Source organism: Mustela nigripes, chromosome 8, assembly GCF_022355385.1.
Source record: "Mustela nigripes isolate SB6536 chromosome 8, MUSNIG.SB6536, whole genome shotgun sequence".
Classification (NCBI taxonomy): Eukaryota; Metazoa; Chordata; class Mammalia; order Carnivora; family Mustelidae; genus Mustela; species Mustela nigripes.
The window spans coordinates 44,163,913-44,184,050 of record NC_081564.1 but is presented as its reverse complement, the minus strand read 5'-3'; the positions used below and the strand labels follow the sequence as shown (position 1 = coordinate 44,184,050).

At 44.5% G+C, this 20,138-nt stretch overlaps 1 protein-coding gene across 1 annotated transcript in view; it reads right to left on the bottom strand.

The window, feature by feature from the left end:
- The window catches only part of CABLES1 (Cdk5 and Abl enzyme substrate 1), a 124,482-nt gene extending 116,975 nt beyond the window's left edge, over nt 1-7,507 (bottom strand). Inside the window, exon 1 of the mRNA XM_059409349.1 lies at nt 7,395-7,507. The gene's annotated coding sequence lies outside the window, so the exon portion shown is untranslated. The remainder of the gene's footprint in view (nt 1-7,394) is intronic.
- Nucleotides 7,508-20,138: the final 12,631 nt, after the last annotated feature.

The following is a 20,138-nucleotide window of genomic DNA, read 5'->3' as shown; positions in this document are numbered from 1 at the left end:
CCCAGGGTCCTGGGATTGAGCCCCATACTGGGCTCCCTGCTCAGCAGGAAGCCAGCTTCTCCCTCTCCCACTCTCCTCTCTCATTGTGTCTCTCTCTGTCAAATAAATAAATAAAATCTTAAAAAAAAAAAAAAGTTCATGATTGAGAACATGAGCTTTGGGGTCATACCAGTTAGATTAAATTTTGGACCCCCTCTCATGACTTTGAGCATATAGAGCCTGTAACTGATGTACTTCAGTTATCTGTCATCTGTGAAATGGGAATAATATCTACTTTATAACATTGTTATGAGGATTCAGTGCATTAACAGTACAGTAAATGCTGGGTTTCCCCCAGGTAGCTCAGTCAGTTAAGCATCTGCCTTCAGCTCAGATCATGATCCCAGGGTCCTGGGATTGAGCCCAGCACTCCCCGCTCAGAGGGGAGTTGACTTCTCCCTCTGCCCATCACTCCATTCATGCTGTCTTTCTCTCTAATAAATAAATGAAATCTTTATTTATTTTTAAAAGATTTTATTTATTTATTTGAGAGAGAGAGAGAGAGCACAAGCAGTAGGGAGGGTTAGAGGGAGAGGGAGAAGCAGAATCCCTGTGGAACAGGGAGCCTAACAACATGAGGCTCCATCCCAGGACTCCCAGATCATGACCTGAGCGAAAGGCAGATGCTTAACTGACTGAGTCACCCAGGTGCCCCTAAAATCTTTAAAAAACAAAGAGTACAGTGAATGTTTGGTAAGCACTCCCAAAATATGGTTGTTGTTTTTTGTTTTCTTATTTTTTTTAAGTAGTCTCCTCCATACCAAAGTGGGGCTTGAACTTAGGACCCTGAGATGGAGAGTTGAAAGCTCACCAACTAAGGCAGGCAGGTGCCCCAGAAATATAATTATTGTAATAATCCTAAGAAGCTATTGAGAAACAAGGTCAAAGAGGTATGCATAAAAATGTTCTTTGAAGCACTATTTTAAATAAAGAACACTTGAAAAAAGTAGCCCTAAATGTGAACGTTGGAAAAACTAAGTAAATTATGGTTTATGCAAACAATGGGATATTGTGCTTCTGTTTTTGAAAAAAAGTGTCTTTACCGAACTTCCTTAATGACATGAAAAATGTTTTTTGAAACAATGCTAACCAAATAAAGCAGAACAGAAACCAGATAGATCATAGTATCTCAACTTTGTAAACATTGAATTGTTGTTTTAAATGCTAATATGTATCTAAAGGCTGCATTGTGACCAGAAGTTAAATCACTGGCTAGCAGGATTATGGTGATTTTTATTTGCTTATCTAAGTATAAATAAGCATGTGGTCATTATAGGAACTGTTTTTCAACTATAAATTTTTATTTTATTTTTGTTTTTTAAGATTTTATTTATTTATCAGAGAGAGTGAGAGAGAGGGCATAAGCAGGGGGAGCAGCAGGTAGAGGGAGAAGCAGGCTCCCTGCTGAGCAGGACTGTGTCCCAGGACCCTGGGATCAGCCAAAGACAGACGCTTAACTGACTGAGCCACCCAGGAGTCCCTCAACTAACGATTTTTTTTTTTTTAAGATTTTATTTATTTACTTGACAGAGAGAGACAAGGCGAGAGAGGAGAGCAGAAGAGGGAGAAGCAGGCTTCCCACACAGCAGGGAGCCCAATGTGGGGCTTGTCCCAGGACCCCAGGATCATGACCTGAGCCGAAGGCAGAGGCTTAACCCACTGAGCCACCCAAATGCCCCTCAACTAACAATTTTTAAAAATATTTTTCAGGGGCTCCTGGGTGGCTCGGTGGGTTGGGGCCTCTGGCTTCAGCTCGGGTCGTAATTGCGGGGTCCTGGGATTAAGTCCCGCATCGGGCTCTCTGTTTGACAGGGAGCCTGCTTCCTCGTCTCCTCTCTGCCTACTGGTGATCTCTGTTTGTCAAATAAATTTTTTAAAATCTTAAAAAAATAAAAAATAAAAAAATATTTTTCAAAGCATGAAAATAAGTTCTAGAATAAAATCTGCCCAAACAAATGGTGGAATTATTAGGGAGTTTTTTCACTTTCTTTGGGGATATTAGGTGGCATCTAGCTTTCTCTGCCATTGTTGGGTAGGAGGTGGTTGAAGGAAATGCCTCTTGGGGAAGGGGTTGAGTATGAATGAAGGATAAGAAAGGAAAGGACTTTTTGGAAGTGACGGGCAATGAGGAAATCCACCAGAACAGCTGCATTAAAAGATTTGTACCAGTGAATAATGGGATATAAGATTGAAAAACAGCATAAAGGGCCAGATCATGAAAACCTGGAATGTAAAATAAGGAATTTGAGGAGCGCCTGGCTGGCTCAGTGGGTAGAGCCTGCGACTCTTAATTTCAGGACTGTGAGATCAAGTCCCAATTGGGTATAGAGATTACTTAAAAGTAAAATCTTAAAAAGAAATAAATAAGATAAGATAAGGATTTTGAACCTATAGGTAGGAGAGAGCCATAGATTATTTTTTTTAAGATTTTCTTTATTTATTTGACAGAGAGAGAGATCACAAGTAGGCAGAGAGGCAGAGAGAGAGGGGGATGCAGGCTCCCTGCTGAGCAGAGAGCCCGATGTGGGGCTTGATCGCAGGCCCTTGAGATCATGACCTGAGCCAAAGGCAGAGGCTTTAACCCACTGAGCCACCCAGGTGCTCTGCCATAGATGATTTTTAAACAAGAAGTAATGCATGTGAAGAACCAAACGAACGGAGTATTAATTTGGCGAATGTGCATTTGGGGTTGAACAGAGAGCCTAAAGAAGAGAGGGTTTTTTATTCATTTTTCCATGTATATGCTTATCTGTTCAGCATGGACTGAGCTCCTGCTCTATGCCGTGCTCTCTGCTAGGCCCTCAGAGTAAGGCAAGGTCCCTAACCTCAAGGAGCTAACAACCTGCTGAGAAAATTGGGGAGCCAGAGCAAAGGGAACGGGGTGGGTTCCCTTTTATGTGCAAGCGCCGAAAGAATTCTTTCTACATATTAGTTTATTGAATTCTCACCACGGCCTTGCTATTCAGCCTATCTGATGGATAAAGAAACAGGCTCAGAAAAGCTGAGCCCAGTGATGTGCCTCTGGTCACACAGATGATCCCCAGATTGTTCCTTCTGTAATATCTTAGGGTGCAGGTCTGCGTCAGCAGGGAACTGCCCAATCCTAGAGGTCAAAGAGGCCCCACAGAGAAGGTGATATTTGACTTGGACTCTAGAGTACATGTGAGAAGGGACATTTCGTGTCATGCAGAGGAATCGGGGCAATAATGTGAGGACTCTATTACAACAGGCAATAAAACTTGGAGTTGGCAGAGAGCATGGAAAAGTAGGGTCAAGTGCAAGAGACATTAAGGAGAAACTGGCTTCCAGATTTCCAGTGGAGGGGGGGGTGGGGGTGGGGCACAACTGTAATTCCTGAAAGAATCAAGAATACTCTAGGGAGAAGAGGACAAGTGAGAGGGAGAAATGTGGGCTAAATTTTGGCCTGAGTTCTTGTCCTCCATCATCACACAGTGGCCTCGTGGAAAGGCCAAGGTCTCATGTTTCTAAATCACAACTTCATTTGTCTGTATCATATTGAAAGAGAAGTAGGCTTTGAGTTTGTCCTGGCATGGTCTTTAGTGTGGTTATAGCTGGGCTTACAGGGTGCAGGGCTGAGGACACTGGCCACTGGAGGCCCCACGCTGGCCACCGGCCACCATCGCACACTGCGTTTGCCCTTTGAGACACAATTCAAAGTCTGAACAGCCTTTTGGTCCCTATTCATGATACACCCAAGTGAACACTTGGGAAACAAACTCTTCCGGGATCAGACCCTGTTCAGCCATTTCCACCTGAGTGCAGGTGACAGAAACCTGTCAGGGGCGCCTGGGTGGCTCAGTGGTTTAAAGCCTTTGCCTTCGCCTCAGGTCGTGATCCCAGGGTCCTGGGATGGAGCCCCACATCAGGCTCTCTGCTCAGCAGGGAGCCTGCTCCCCCACCCTCACCCCCCGCCCGCCTCTCTGCCTACTTGTGGACCCCGGCAAAAAAAATAAATAAAATCTTAAAAAAAAAAAAAAAAGAGAAACCTGTCAAAGTGTTAAAGCAGCTTATGGAGAATTTGTTAGAAAGATATAGAAAAGTCTAGAGGAACACCAAAACAGGGAAGCAGCTAACACCCAGCCAGCCACACAGAGACCCATGGACAGGAATGTCCGGGGACTCGCTCTTTCTTCCCCACTAACCTTCCTTAGTGCCTTATTCGGCTCATCTCCCTCTACAGATTAGGTTCCTCTGCCTTTCTCCGTGGACAAGAAATGTGACCTTTATAACTTTGGCCCCTCTAGGTTTCCATTTCAAATTTACAGAGAAAGACTAACTGGCTGCTGGAGGTGGATGGATGGCATTGGGGTAGGGTGGGGGTGGGGGGTGAGGGCAGCCTATTCCCAGAAGGGAAGTGTGGGGCAGATAAAATAATAGGGGCTTAAGCTATTGAAGCACCTTATTAATTTCTCTAGGCTTAATTTTCTTGCTTGGAAAATATAAATACCCTACCTACCTTGGAGGTTCTTAGTGAAGATCAAGGAGGATGAAAAGACATCGGTGATACTCAGATTTCCCAGCAAGTGCTCCCACAGGCAGAAGAGAGAGTTCCTAAAGACTCCTAACCGCCTGAGGGGTCTGCTGGGGACGCCTGAAGCAGGACGTTTCTTTGAATCCTCTTTTCAGCTTAAAAATGTATGAGCCATGGGAATCTGGCATATGATAACACTGACAGATCAGTAAAGAAAAGATAAATTATTTAGTGAGTGATGTTGGGACAACTGGGTTGCTAGTGGGGAAGGAAAAAAAAAGGGATCCCTTACAGTTTATACCAAATTCAATTCCCAACAGAAGAAAGATTTAATTGCAAAAAAAACCTGAAACCATGAAAGTTCTTAGGAAAAGCGCTAAAAACTTGGAACCTGCGGCTTCGGTCTGTTTAGTTCGGCACCTAACTTCCACACCTGAAGCGGTGCTTGGCACAGTCAGACCTCAGAACATCTTCGGAGGCAGGCATTTTCTCAATGAGAAAATAATTTTTAATCCCCTCAGGTAGGGGAGAAGCCTCTCTAAGAACAGGAAAACCCCAGAAGCTATGAAAGCCAAGGTAAAGGGGCACCTGGGTGGCTCAGTTGGTTAAGCGACTGCCTTTGGCTCAGGTCATGCTCTCAGGGTCCTGGGATCAAGTCCCACACTGGGCTTCCTGCTCAGCGGGGAGCCTGCTTCTCCTTCTGCCACTCTCCCTGCTTGTGCACTCTCTCTCTCTTTCTCTGTCAAATAAATAAAGCAAAGGTAAATTCAGCTACCAAAAAAACAAAAAAGCCAAAAAAATTTACAAATGACTCTATAGTGGGGGTTGGGGTGGGGTAGGACCAAACTAAATCAAAAGACAAACACACTGAAGGGAAATATTTGTAATTCAAATCACAAAAGTTTGTTGGAGGCCACGGCGTGGTTGGAGTCGTGGATCAAACCAGGCCCTGACTTGTGTCTCCTTTAAAGTCCAGACGCCTTGATAAGGGGTTAAGGACAGGAAAGTTGAGTAACACTGAGAAAGGGTCTGTGCTGTGTGTCGTGCATGCGCCTACGTGACTTCCCACGCGTTCTCCCCACGGAAGGGAACAAATGTGGTCAGGGTCCTGAATTCTTAGTTGGTCCTTGTCATTCTATACTTCCCATAATCCACTCCCTGGTTGATTGTAACTTTTTGTAGCTAATGGCATTAGCCGTGATTACCTGGCATCACGAGATTTGTTTGTAGTTAATGTAAGACTTGTTATAGGAACTTGCGGTTGTCTGACTAGACACTAATGTATTACTCCTTCTATTGTGATCTGCCTTATAAATGCTTGTAAGATGTGGAATAAAATCAGCACTGTTGGATATCCTCCTCAGTGCCCCTCCTGCCCCCATCTCTCGGCTTCTCGAGTTCTTTTTCTTCATCCTCTTACCCTCACGTTCCTGGTCGATCTGTTGCACGGGCGGCGACAAAAGTTACCTTTCCTAAATATTTAAAAAGATCCTAAGTATTGATAAGAAAAAAGCCAAAAATCCAATAGAAAAATGGGTAAAGTGTATGAAAAAAAAAAACAAAAAAACGTTCCCAGAATAAGAAACACCAATGGATTTCAAACATTAACAAAACGGGGGAAGGGGCTGCCTGGTTGGCTCAGATGGTGGTATATGGGACTCTTGATCTCAGGGTCATGAGTCCCACATTAGGCATAGAGATTATTTATTTATTTAAAATATTTCGTTTATTTATTTGACAGAGAAAGACACAGAGAGAAAGGGAACACAAGAAGGGGGTGTGGGAGAGGGAGAAGTAGGCTTCCGGTCAAGCAGAGAGCCCCATGTGGGACTCGATCCCAGGACTCTGGGATCGTGACCTGAGCCGAAGGCAGACGCTTAATGACTGAGCCACCCAGGCACTCCTGGCCGTGGGCATTACTTAAAAAAAAAAAAGATACTCAAACTTTAACGTGATTTAAGAAAAGCAAATAAGAATTCTAATGAAATACAAGTCTCTAGATATCAGATTGGCCAAGGTCAGAAAGTTTGAGAACACATTATTGTCTATTGTGTATTGGCTAAGGGATGAGGAAACAAGATACTCTGATGTAGTGTAGACTGGGAAAGCTCTTCTGGGGCCAGCTGGACCCTACAGCATTCCCTACAATCCACTCTAGGAATTCTTCCTACAGACATACTAACACATGCACAGATGAAGAATATTCAGGTTCCTATTTGTTGCAGTGTTGTTTATACTTGGGAACTATTGGAAATAACCATCATAGGGTTGGTTAACAAATTCCGGCCCACCCATAAAATGAGATACTGTGCAGCTGTTAAAATAATGACATAATTCTTTATGAACATGTTCTGAAAAGGTCTCCAAGATGTAGTGTTATCTGAAAAAAAAGCTAGCTGCAGAGCAGTGTGTATTTCGTGCTAGCATGTGTACTAAACAAAACAACAACCCTATACATAGATACTTACCTGTACTATGTATAGATTATTTCCGGGAGGCTTCCCAGGAACCTAGGAATACTGGTTGCCTCCTGGGAGTAAAACCAAGTGGTTGGAGAACAGAGGGCCACATTTTCATTCTAAACTCTTTTTTATATTTTTCAAATTTTGTCTTATGCCTGTATCACCTCTTCAAATAGTAAATTAAATTAAATTAAATTAAATGTGCTAAGGAGTGCTGTGAATTGTGTAAGACTGATTAATCACAGACCTGTACCCCTGAAACAAAAAATACATTCTATGTTAATAAAAAATAAATAAAAAATAAATTTATGAATTAAATTAAGAAAAATGTGTTCATTTGACACTCTGCTCCACAGCATCTCCACAACTGATGTAATGTAAAAATGTCTTAAATTACTTACCTTACACTAATTAACTCTTCCTCTCGAATCTTTGAGTGAAATTAACATTCTGGAAAGATGAGGCATTTATCCTGGGACTCTGTCGCCTGGGCACACCAGCAAGTGTCCCCTTTCTGAAGAGAAGAGAACTTTGCAGTGTTTGGCACATCAAGTAGCTGCCCTACAAATGCAAGTTCCTGGCTCTGTGGGAACGGAACTGTTCCTGGGAGGGGAGCCTTGGAAGGAATCCCTGCTCTGCTGGCAAGAACAGACAGCTGATGAGTGTCTTATGCCATAAGCATGGTCATGGGAGATGTTATCTGGTGAAATCCAAGGTTATACAGGACCCACATTCTTCAGCCTCGCCCAGGGTCTGGCACATAGTAGATACTCAAAAAAACATGTTTTTGTAATGAATGAACATACCAAGAGTTATGGGCTTTTGCCAGAGGGAATGACAGAGGCTGTTGGCTGTTCAGAGGCACCCAGAGGGTTAGAGGGAGAAAGCAAGCATTTCAGACAGAGAGAAGAACTTACCTTTGGAATGAGAGTGGACGGGGAGGCGGCCAGCTGGGAAGGCCAGGGGTGCTGAGCGCGCACAGGGCTCCTACCTACCCTGCAGGGAGAGCAATCCAATATGGTTAGACACCTCAGAGCCAACACCTGTGATGACAGTGACCTGACAAAGTTATTTTATTGAGTTCCAGGAGCTGACAGGAAAGAAGGTTCGAGTTGTGCATTCACTTGAAACTAGATGGGGCTGTGGATAGGGAGAAGCTCAAGGATAGGAGGGAACCCCCAAACCCTGAGGGGAACTGACACTGAATGGAGGTTGGAGTCATGGTCTCAGCTTATCAGATCCAATGCTGCTGCCTTATAATTCCCCTTCATCACGGCCAAGTGGGAGCGCCATGTAATGGAAGGTTGTAATCCCTTATCCAGAATTCAAAAAGCTTTTGAAAATCCAAATTTTTTTTTTTTTAATTTTGTCAACAAAATCTGCCCTGAGCTCATCAGAAGCTACATATAGACTTTATTCATCCCACGCTGCCTATTTATATTTTACTATAGAAATAGTGTGTTTGGGGCACCTGGGTGACTCAGTCGTTAAGTGTCCGCCTTCGGCTTAGGTCATGATCTCAGGCTCCTGGGATCGAGCCCCGCATCATCACACCATCCATTGCATCGTGGGGCTCTCTGCTCAGCGGGGAGTCTGCTTCCCTCCTCTCCCACTCTCCTGCTTGTGTTCCCTCTCCTGCTTCCTGTGTCTCTCTCTGTCAAATAAATAAATAAATTTTTTAAAAAATATTAGTGCATTTGATTATAAGATGCTGTTCCAGACCCAGTTGAGGGGTTATGTAATATATCATATGTGCACCACACGACTTTCCTAAAATCTGGAAAATTCTGAAATACATCTGGCCCCAAGAGTTTTGGATGAAGAGTTGTGGTCGTATAATCAACTGACACTCATAATGTTTAAAAATAAAAATGATATAATGGACTTGAGTGTAAAATAAAGAAGAAATAAGACTAGGAACTTTTAATAATACAGTGTATATTTCAATATGTAAACGCTGAGGCAGGACTGTACTGGAAAGACATAAGAAATGAGTTGGATACTTGCCCCTTAAGCGTAGACTCTTCTGAATGTGGCAATTCAAATGTAACTGATAGGGAAGCAAACCATCAGAGACTCTTAACTATAGAGAACAAACTGAGGGTTGCTGGAGGGGAGGTGGGTGGGAAATGGGCCAGAAAGGTGATGCGGATTAAGGAGGGCATTCACTGTGATGAGCCCTGAGTGTTGTAGGTAACTGATGAATCACTGAATTCTATACCTGAAACCAGTTTTTAAACCAATGTTAACCACCTAGAATTTAAATAAAAACTTGAAATAAAACAACTGTAACTGATAAAGCTGCATATATTTTATTTGCAACTCAATCACTAGGAATGGCATTGGCTTTTCCAGAATGGTGCTCAACTCTGGGTAAATTTCCAAGTATAAAAAAAATCACCATGTCTCTCAATTTACTCAATAGTTGCATTCCTGGAAAATCTGGTGCGTGTAAAAACCATGCAAAATTACTGTGTGTTCGTTTGTAAAACATAATTAGGTTTTAGGTTCAGATAATTATAATGGGGTTCTCACAAGATATATTTTAACGAGACATTTGAAAGTAATTCAGGACGCGGAACAATTCTTTGTGGTGGGCCACTGCCTTACACATGGCAGGGAGCCAATGTATGTCTCCAGCCCCACACATTAGGTATCAGCAGTGTCCCCAAACCAGACCATAAGACAACCAGGAGTGCCCTTCCCATTTCCACAAAGCCCCTGTGGTAGTGCACCCTAGGAGGGGAACCCTGCTCACCCCCGGCACCACTGGGAGCCTCTGGGTGGAAGAAATCAGCACGGGCTGGCAGATGAACCCGTGGAGTCCCAAGACAGGCTCTGGTCCAACTGGGGAATCCTGCAATAGAAGCTGGATTGAGAAATTTGGATTTGAAGGACCTTATCTTCCCACTGGACGCCTAAATTCCTCATCAGAGGTACTAGCATGGACCATGGAACTCATGTGGTGAACCTACAGGTGTTGGCCTCAGGTATCTTTCTCTCCTGCCAGCGAGGTGGCGCCTTCTGGAATGGGCTGATGGGCCACACGGTCCCTGGCAGATCGACGGGGTGGGGTGTGGGGCAGCCTGTGGGCTGTGTGCCCCCCTCTAAGACTCATTCAAAGTCTCCATGTACCTTAGTGGTTAAGAGTTAAACACAGCAGCATTATGGACAATGGCCAAGAAAGAAAGGCAACCCAAGTGTGCACCCATGGGTGACTGGCGAACAAATGTGTTGCAGACGTACAAAGGGGTATTATTCGGCCTTAGAAAGGAGGGGAATGCTGACACCTGCTGCAAGGCAGATGAGCCTTGAGGACAGTCTGCTAAGTGAAATAAGCCAGTCATAGAAGGACAAATGCTGTATAAACCCACTTCGTAGAGTAGTCAATTTCAGAGAGACAGAACTTAGAATGGTGGTTGCCAAGGGCTGCTGGAGGAGGGAAAGGGAATAGGGAGTTGTTTTCTGAATGGGAATGGAGGTTCAGTTCTGCAAGATGGAGAGAATTCTTGGGGTGGAGGGTGATGATGGCCACCCAACAGTGCAAAGATACGGTGACGATAGTAAATTGCCTATATTTTTCCTATATTACCTATATTTTTCCTAATATTACCTATATTTTTCCTAATATGTAAATTCCTAATTTCCTACCTAAAATGTAGGTAATAAATTAGAGGAAATGTAGATAATAACATTTAGAAAAAAATTAACAGCTAAGGCTCTGGATAACTCAGTCATTAAACAACTGCCTTCAGCTCAGGTCATGATCCCAGGGTCCTGGGATTGAGACCGTCATCCGGCTCCCTGCTCAGTGGGAAGTCTGCTTCTCCCTCTCCCACTTCCCCTGCTTATGTTCCCTTTCTCACTGTGTCTCTCTCTGTCAAATAAATACATAAAATCTTAAAAAAAAAAAAAAAAAAGGCTCTGATGAGAGATTGGGGATCAAGTTCTGGGTCTGCTCCTAACCAGAGTGTGGTGGATCTTGGCCAAGCTCATCTCTCTGAACCTCAGTTTCCCCATCCGTGAAACAGGAACAGTGATTGTGTTCTCCTCCTGGGGGCCTGATGGAGCTCACTAGAGATGGCGTGGGTAAACCACAGGGCACAGCACCTGCCGGGGACATGGTCCGTACTCAGGAAGTGTGATTATTATCATGTGTGTGGGTTTTCCTTATTCACTGCTCATGGGAGCAATCTTTTCCTCCTCAAGCCACCCCCTACCCTTTGCCCCCCACTCCCCCAGCCAAGCATTGAGGACATTTGGCTTAACAGCAAGGATAGAAGGACACTGACAAAGAATGACTGGGACTCAGGGGGTGTCCGTGTAACCTTCCTGAGTCTTCCTGCCTGTAGTCAGCATCCTCCCAGCCCACAGCCAATGGTCCTCAAGGGCACTCAGGGCAACTTTGCTGTATTTAGAGAAAGCCTTTCATTACTGACCCCCAGAGGGACACTTCTTAAATTTAAAACCTCCGCTGTTCCCACGTAGGCTCAGAAGGAGAGTTGATCCTTGCTGTCGGCAGCAATAAAAGTGCATTTTCTTTTATTTTGGTTAAACAATAATTTGATTGGAAAATGCTTCTGGGAGTAGTCATTAATGACTGGTTGGAGGTAAAGCCAAAAGCATTTAACCCAGAAAGTGGTGAGCTATCGGAAACGGGGGCTTCACTGCTGGTACCAACTCTGATGTTGGTAGGATGAATGAAAGAAAAAGAAACACATAAGCGGTTTCTTTTTATGCAATGAAAAGTTTAAAAATGGAGCGTTGTGTTGCCATAGACACCATTTCTGGCTCCCGGCGGCTCTGGGCTGTCCTCCACGCCTGCACCCAGCCTCACAGCAATTAGACACGGTTTTCAGCGGGGCAGCTGTGCCTCCCGAGTACCTATAATGAATATCTGCAGCTCCAGGCTCCTGCGGAAATCCTCAAGCCTTCACTTGTCACCGTAATTTCCTTGGGAAGTGTTTCTAATTACACATTTCTTGCTGCCTGCCCCAGGTCAAGTCTTCTTGTATACAATACACGAATTGCAGAAAACCACAGAGCAGCCAAGGGGACCTACTCCACCCCCTGGAGTGGTCCCAGTTGCTATGTGGTTGTTTTTAACTTGGTAGTTACGCACTGCTGGGTGGAATAGGGCATCATTTGCGTGAGCGGGAACGACATGAAAGGAACAGCACGTGCCTCATTCTTTCTAACTCTGTAGAGGTTAGAACCCATTTCAGCAAGACAGCTCTGTAATCATAGAACTCCCAACTCTTGAACACACGGACTGTTTATTTTAACTATGTTCGCGGGGGTCCTTGGGACGAGGGACGTAACTATTTTGTGTGGTTCCCTGGGACCTGCCACTTAGGGAACTTTGGGCAGTTTTGTTTCCTGGAGGTGAAAACATCATTACCTTTGGACTCGCTTAGTTTAGGAAGCTCTCCAAGACCTAAGACAACATTTTTTATCAAATACTCTTTTTAAAAAAGATATTATTCATTTATTTATTTGACACAGAGAGAGATCATAAGTAGGCAGAGAGGCAGGCAGAGAGGGAGAGAAAAGGCTCCCTGCTGAGCAGAGAGCCCGATGCGGGGCTCGATGCGGGGCTCCATCCCAGGACCCTGAGATCATGACCTGAGCCGAAGGCAGAGGCTTTAACCCACTGAGCCACCCAGGTGCCCCTTATCAAATACTCTTAAAGGAAACCGGAGTCAAGTTAAATCTAAATCCAGATGCTACGGTTTAGATGTTAAGTTTTCTTTGAAGTTGAGCAAAATGGAGGCTCCATTAGCTCTAGAAGAAGGGGCACAAATGGTTTTCTAGAAGGAGGGTTTTCTGGGCTGGGGTCACCCCCTCTCCACAGGAGGGGTCTATGGCCACCACCCTCCCACCCTGCCTTGTGTTATGCAAGATGAGCACTTGAGGGTCTGAGGTATTGATGGACTGATCATCTTGATGGGCCTGAGGAGCTGGGCTCCCTTGAGCCTCTAGGCAGTGTCCACTGAAGATGGCTGGTTCTGCTCCCAGGGGGCAGCTGGTGGCCAACACAAGAACCTGCCCTGACCTCACTTCCAAAAGGAATTTCATAAGGAAGGAGCAGTTGCTGCAAAAAAAATAATGGCATTTGCTCTAGGCTTCCTTCCACCCACTGGCTCTTCTGCCTCCCGTCCTCTAAATATTGAGTGCCCAGGGCTCAGTCCTGGACCTCTTCAGTCTACATTTGCTTCCTGTGGGATCTCATTGAATTACAAGGCCCTAAATCAATACCCTCTGTAGCAAACTGTATTTTCCAAAGTTGGCCACAACAATATTTCCATTCTACATGCTCTTCTGTAAAGTGACCTTCACGTGCCTTTAATCAAGAGGAGGGATCTATATCTACTACCCCCACAACCTCACCTTGAATCCAGGCAGGCTGTGACTCTCTCGTAGCCCATAAAATGAAATGGAAATGATGCTGCATAACTTTCAAGGCTAAGTTAGGAAAGATGATGCAGCTTCTGCCTCGTTGGTTCTTCTACTCACTTTAGAACCCCGAACTGCCATATAAGCGGTCCAACCATCCCAAGGCTTGTGTGCTAAAAGGAAGCTCAAGCTACATGGAGAAGCTACTCTAAGTATTCTGGTTGACAACTTCTGCTAGGTCCCAGTAAACAGACAGCCTGAATTGTCAGATTTTTAAGTCAAGATGCTTCCATGGGATTCCAGCCCCACCTATCATGTTGCTTCCAGCCCTTGAGATTTCCAAGTTGAGATCCCAGAAATCATGGTGTAGAGACTGCTGTTGTATCTGTCCTAAATTCTTAACCCATAAATTGGTGGGCAAATGGAACAGCTGTTTTAATCTAAGTTTTGGGGTCGTTTCTTACACAGCATTATCCGGAATGCCATTTATATGTCATGATTCTTACATTTGTATCTTTAGCCTCTCTAAGCCCTACACTCACATTTCCCACTGTTTATTTCGCTCTTCTACTTGGATGTGTAACAGGCATTGAACATGCCCAGGATCAAATTATTGATTAACCTGCCTTGAAAAGCTGCTTTTCCCTCAAGTGTCCTCATCTGAATAAATGGCACCATACAATACCCAGCTGCTCAGGCTAACAATCTCGGCATCTTCCCTAACTCCTCTCCTTCCCTCCCAACTCCCATCCGTCCATTAGCAAATCCCACCATCTTGTCCTGAGTTATGGCTATTGCCTCTGATCTGTTCTCCCTGCCTCCATGCCTGATCTGTTGTCCCTTTCCCCCCCAGCCAAGTCTTCAGGAGCCACAATCATTGTCTCAAGATGTAAATGACATTATGAGCCTCAACTCCTCCCGTTCACTCGTCTGGCTGTTGACCAGGAATCTGATGGGGGAGCTGTTGGTGAGACCCGTATGACCTTCACGTGGCCTAGACTTCCTCACAATATGGTGGCTGTGTTCAGAGAACAAGCGTCCCTAGAGAGAGAAGAAGAGCCTAGGAGTGCTTCTTAGGACATAGCCTTGGATGTCAGGCAGCCGTGCTTTTGCCACATTCTGCTGGTTGAAGCAAATATGGAGGCCCATCCAGGCTCCACAACAGAGAACAGAGACTCTACCTCTCAATGAAACTTGTTACTGTCCTATCCTGAGAGCATGTGGGATGAGATGTATAGTAGTGCAGCCATCTTTGGAAAATACAGTCTGCCACACCGTCTGAGAAGACTGAACCACATAACAGAGAAAATGATCTACACCCCGAAAAACACCACACGCACATTGTAAATGCAAAAGGCAGTGTAGAGAAATGCTGACTCTTTTTGCTGAGCCCCTCCCGTGGCCATCGTGGGTTGATGACAAGCATATCTGACTGGTAACCTTTCTTTTATAGTACCACGGAGAGAAGTGCCTGCTTTCTCTGGGCTTTGAGGGCAGGAGGGAGAGAGGGCTCTCTCTGTCGCTTCCACCTTGAAAGTTCACCTCAGAAGTCGCATTCTCTGCAGACCCTCCGTGATGCCCATGTGGGAGCATGGACAGGTTTCACCCCCCTCACAAGCTATTTATACTTTCCCTTGTACCGTAGTTATTCACGTGCTTCTTATAAATCCTGCCTCTTGAAAACCTCGAGTGTCTTGAACTGTACATTTTCGAGGGGCAGGGACTTTTTAAAAATTCATCCAGTTCCCTTCCTGCCCTGGTCTGTGCACTGTTCACACATGCTGATTATTCAGCAATGCTGGTTGAATTCAAAAAGCAGCAGTTGTGCACAGGTGTCTCTGTCATCTACAACTGATAATCCTGGAACACAGGAGGTCCTCGATTAAAACATGCTTTCAGTGAATGGATTGTATCTGACTAAACAGAGGACACGTAAGGTGGAAGTAAGCATAAAGAGCTCTTCCTGGCCTTCAGCCTCTTTGACCTTGCACAACAACAGAAGACCGATGACAAGATGTGTAGTACACAACTATGATTTATTGACAAAAGTCTATAGGACTTAGAGAAAGCTTTTTTTTTTTTTAAGGATTTTTATTTACTTGAGAGATAGAGATGACGAGAGAGAGCACAAGTGGGGGAGAGGTGGGGAGAGGGAGAAGCAGGCTTCCCACTGAGTGGGGGTCCTGAATGCGGGGCTTGATCCCAGGACACCAGGGATCATGAAGGCAGACGCCTAACTGACTTAGCCACCAGGCATCCCTAGGGAAAGCTTTTGAAGACTATACATGCCAAGTCAGAAAACGTAAAGAAGATTAATAGTTTCTACTGCATAAAACCTAAAAATAAAATACTTCTGTACGTTAAAAAAAATCATAAATACAATTAATGCAAACAGCAAACTGGGAAAAGCTTGCCAATATATGAACAAAGTGTTCCTATCCTCAATGTTTGAAGAGGTCTTCTATAACAGCGAGAAAAAGACAGGTGCTGCAAAAAAATTAAAGAAAGGATATACTCAAAACAGGAAGAAAAATATAAATGGTTAATGAACAGTGAAGAAAGCCCTTCACTCTCATGAGGAATCATATATATTCATAGTAAAAACACAGTGACATTATCTTTTTTTTTTTTTATCAAATTGGCGAAGTATTTTTATCGAAATAATTTGCAATGTTGGCAAGACTAGAAAGACTGAAAATTGATGTTTAAAGTTGCATGTCAGGATGCCTGGATGGCTCAGTAGCTTAAGCATCTGCCTTCTGCTCAGGTCATGATCCCAGGGTCCTGGGATCCAGTCCTGTAGGGGGCTCCTTGCTCAGCAGGGAGCCTGCTTCTGCCTCTCCCACTCCCTCTGCTTGTGCTCTCTCTCTCTCACACACACACAAATAAATAAATAAATAAAATATTAAAAAAAAATAAAGTTACATGTCAAAAACTAAAATGGGCATGCTCTGTGACCTGGCATTTCAACATTCCCTAACTTCTACCCCAGAACGTATTGCTGAGGTTTATACAAAGATGCCTCAGAAGTATTGGTTTTAATAGCAGAAAATTGGGATTAATGTCCAGCAATGCGGATTAATTTAAATTAGTCAAATAGGTCATAGCACCCCCTTAATGCAACCATTTCAAATAGCCATTTCAAATGCTCATATGAAATAATACTGAATAAAGTGGGAACATATTCATGACACATAGTTAATTAAAAAAATCAATTTATTTAGCAAATAAAGAGTTATTTTTTCCTCTTCCCATATATATTCCATAAACATAAACATCCATAAAAGCAGCCTCGAAGGATTTACCACCAAAAATTTTAGGATTCTTGGGTTTTTCTTTTTTGGATCTCTATTTTGTGTCTTTAAATCTTTATTTACTTATTTATGTTTTAAGATTTTATTTATTTAACAGACAGAGATCACAAGTAGGCAGACTGGCAAGCAGAGAGAGAGAGAGAGAGAGAGAGAGAGAGGAGGAAGCAGGCTCCCTGCTGAGCAAGGAGCCTGATGTGGGGCTAGATCCCAGGACCCTGGGATCATGACCTGAGCCGAAGGCAGAGGCTTTAACCCACTGAGCCACCCAGGTTCTCCTATTTTGTGTCTTTAAAACTTCAACATGAACATTATTTTTCCACTGAGGGCAAAAAAAAAAAAATAAAAAGAGAGAGAGAGAGAGAGAGAAAATGCCATTATTTCTTGTAAGTGGTGTGGAAGTTGCCCCTGAAATATAGATGGGAATGCGAGTTCTAGCTGTTTCCCTTGAAAACATCTCCAGGCCCCACAGGCACACATTTACAACGGCCTGTTCTCTCCTGAGAATCGAGTGGGGGTGGGAGGAATTTGGGTGAATGTTTGTACTTGCAACTCGCCCTGCAGTAAATCTTGAAGACTATGGGAATAGGTGCTACCCTCCAGTTGATTGCAAACAGACTTCAGGTTCTCTGATGGAAATGTTCCTCGGTTTTCATCACACAGAGAGATCCGGGAGTTGGGGGCTTCAGGATGGGAAAGTCATTCCAACCCTGTTGGATCACCTCAGTTTCCTGGGCAAGTGATTTGCATTATCTGCTTTGTTTTATCCCCGCAGAAATAAGGGGTTCCGTGCACAGCACGTGGCAGTGGAGGTTAAGTGAATTAGAGCGTCCTGCCGCAGAGAACAAATGAGATGGGTGTGAGAGTCCCAGAAGAAGAGGCAAGCAAAGTTAATTTCTTCTCTCCTTTATTTAGGTCCTGGTTTTATGAGGATACACAAAGAAATCTGATGGGAATCGTCTCTAAAACTAAAAAGTAACATAAGCCGATGGTTCAGCCGGCATGAATTCCTCAGACTCTATTTCCAAATATAATTTCTATATAAAACTATCCCATGCCACTTTGGGGACCATTAAAAGCAGTGATTATTATAGGACCCCTCTCCCCCCCAAAAGGAAAAGTTTTAAAATATATGGGTGTACAGATGCTTGCATCAAATATCAAAACCTGTCAGTTCACAGCAGAGGGTACCCACCTGGCCAAAGTTATAAGCAAAAACATTTCCTTTGACCGCAAAGTATTTTTTTTTTCCATTTTATTATTCCTAGTGTCAAAAACCTATGAAGTGTCTTAAAATGCACTAGTGGTTTTAGCTGACTTTTTATGAGGTTTCTTTTGGATACAGGAAGCTTGGAATGACATAAATGAACTCTGCATGAATGCTTCTGGAAAGTTTATGACTCATCTAGAGGCTCCCGGCGTGGTCCTCTCCACATCACACCTCCTGGGACCCGTGACCCATGATGATGAAGTCAAAGGAGGCTGTAATTCTCTGTCAGCCTTCTTCAGGCTTCACACTTAGAAGTGCCACAGAAAACAATAAATTCAGTGACACATCAGATGGGTGGCTTCCCTGCGTCGGCAGCCACACCTGCTAGGGACCAGGGCTGTTCCAGCCCTTGACCTGCTGCAGTTTATAGCTGGGGGTAAGAGGAAGCCAAGGAGAGGACATTCATTTAACAGGTTTCTGGGCATTTGGGTCCTTATTTCACTCCCAGACAAGCTGATGAAGGGAATGGTTTTCAACGGCCTCTCTGACCAAACCGCTTGCGTATTTCACTGAATTATCTCTAGAAACGCAAAAGGACAGTTTAATAATCATGCAACGCCTCATAGTTCTCCTCCCTCTCTCTCTCTCTAAACCTGGGTCACATGCCCTGCCTGTCCTCGTCCGCCTCCTGAGTCTCTGTCCTTTTCCCTCCTCACACTCCCCAGATTTTCCCTAGCTCAGCCAATTCTGACCTTTCTCTCTCTCCTTTTACTCATTCTTTCCTGTGGATTTTTCCTTCTTCCCACTGCCTCTCTCTTTTCTTCCCTGTATAAATCAGATCAGCCTAGCCTGGCCCTTCTCATTTTCCTCTCGTACCCTAACCCCACAACAAAAGGCCCAGAATCTACCAGGAAAGACAGAATTCTCCCTCTTGGGTGTGAAAACAGAGTATTAGACACAGTGGACTCCCTTGAAAGATGAGGCCCTGGAGACAGGTTAAATTACTCCCCCCAAGGCCACACCACTCTCAAGCAGGAGAACCGATCTTCAGAATTCCTCATCCCAAAGTTTGGGCTGTTTCCCAAGAACAAGGGGAGGCCCTTGGGAAGGACTCTGGGTGGGTGAGGAACAGAATTACATCACAGTACCAACAGCCACATCCTCTCGGGGTGGTGGGAGTGCTTCAAGGCCCAGGACAGGAAACAGCCCTCTCCCAGGATGCTCCCTGTGGCGTGTGTCTCCAGAGAATGTCGCCATTCTCATTCTCAGAGGTTCGTTCTGCACAGCGCTGGGGCTGGGGTGGGGTGGGGGCTGTGACATCTGCTCTTGGAGTGTTTCCCAGCCCTGCTGAGGTTCAAAGGTCTCATCTGTTCCGGGGATTTTGGCTTCTGGTTCCTCCCGCCACTTCTCACTGATGCTTTTAGGAGGGGACTGATAACCTAAGCTTAAGACTCAGGTTGTTATACACTTGGAAGTGTCAACAGCTCTGGCAGATGGAAGTATTTCCAAGCCTCTGAGAAAAGGGTATCCCAAAATGTATTTGTAAATATGTGGTCATCTACTCTGGAAATAACTGTTATATGAAATTCAGAAATAGCCACTTTTAGATAAGAATCTATGAGACATTTCGAGAGTGTGGAGTGGGGGTTTCTGCAGAAACAGTTTGAGGGTATAGGGGGCTTCTCCCCATTGCTCCCTCTTGGGTAGGTCTCCACAAGTCAGAACTCCATTTTCCCATGGCCGAAGCTCCCCATGGGTTCCTACCTGACTCCTAACTCCGGCTCCCCACGCCGGGGAGCTAGCGACCAATTCAGAGACTAAGAATAGGGAGAAAAGCTGTCTTCATCTGTGGATCAAGGGTCACTTTTTTTTTTTTTTAATATTTTATTTATTTATTTGACAGAGCTCACAGGAGGCGGGGGTGGGGGTGGAGCAGGCTCCCTGCTGAGCAGAGAACCTGATGTGGGGCTCGATCCCAGGACCCTGCGATCATGACCTGAGCCAAAGGCAGAGCCTTTAACCCACTGAGGCACCCAGGTGCCCCCAAGGGTCACTTTAAATGCGTGAAACTCTGTGTGCTTGGGGCTTGAAAAAGCCTGAACTCCTAACTTATTTTTAGTACCATCTTTGATCTGTTTTTAGCACAGTGACTAACCAACAGACAATCGACTCACAAGAGCCAGAATGGAACGTAAAAGCCGAAGGAGGCTTCTGGAAAGCAATGCTAC